We start from the raw sequence: 1,152 nt of genomic DNA, 5'->3' as shown, positions 1-1,152 counted from the left end.
CAAGGCATCTAAGTAGACCAATTGGGCCCATTCTTCTACAGTCTGGAGGAATATCAGTACATAAGGAACAAATGATAGAAAAAATACTAATTCATTTAAGATTTACAATTTTCATTAAAACAATTAGATAAATGGTTGATGGAGAACTGTATTTTATATAGTGATAAAATAACACCCTACTGATTATTTACACAATTGAGTGAGAAAACACATCTGTGCAAAGAGGGAATCAGGCTTTCATCACCCTAACCTCCAGGTCAGTCTGAGCACTGCTAAGAGTAGGGCAACCATATAAAACGTGTTTCCTGATTTGATGCACCATGAAGGACACAATATTGTTGTTGTTCTAGTCTCTAAGTCATGACCAACTCTGCAACCCCATGGACTGTAGCCCTCCAGGCTCTCTCTGTCCATGGGTTTTCCCAAGCAAGAATACTGGACTGGGTTGCCATATTCTTCTCTAGGGGAATCTTTCCTACCCAGGGGTCCAATCCACATCTCCTGCATTGACAGGCAGATTCTTTACCACTGAGTCACCCAGGTAGAACAACAACAAGAAGGACATGTCCTATCCAGGTAGAACAACAACAAGAAGTAATGCTATTCACGGTGTAGTCCAGCCAAAATTATTTAACTGAAATTCATTTCAATTCATTAGGAAATACAGGAAGTTTTCTATAAGAGAACAACAGCCAGATAAATCTGGAAGATAAAATATTATGTAGGAGAACTAGCACAGTCTCCTCAGCAAGTTAGTGTCATGAAAAAAAGCACTGTTCTAGATTAACAAACTTTAAATAACATAAAAAGAGTCGATGTATGAATCTGAATTGAATTCTTGTTTCAACAAACCAGTTACATAAAGGATATTTGGGGGAAAGCTGGGGAATGAAATATGGAATATGGACAAGTTTTAAAAGACGTAAAACTTTTTGACTTGAAAAAGTAAATATTTTAACTGAAAACTTATATGGGAAAGGCAATTTACAAAACATTATGCATAATATAACTTTCTTGCAAAACACTGAGCATCTTTTCTAGGGAGGGATTAAAAGGCTTCTTAGTTTTCTTACCCTTATTTATCTGTATTTGATTTCTATAATATCCATATACTACTTTTGTAATAACAAAAGATCATTTTTAATTAGCAAA

Source organism: Moschus berezovskii, chromosome 10 (assembly GCF_049115385.1).
Source record: "Moschus berezovskii isolate FMDL1 chromosome 10, NW_MosBer_1.0, whole genome shotgun sequence".
NCBI lineage: Eukaryota > Metazoa > Chordata > Mammalia > Artiodactyla > Moschidae > Moschus > Moschus berezovskii.
This window is presented reverse-complemented; position numbering follows the sequence as displayed.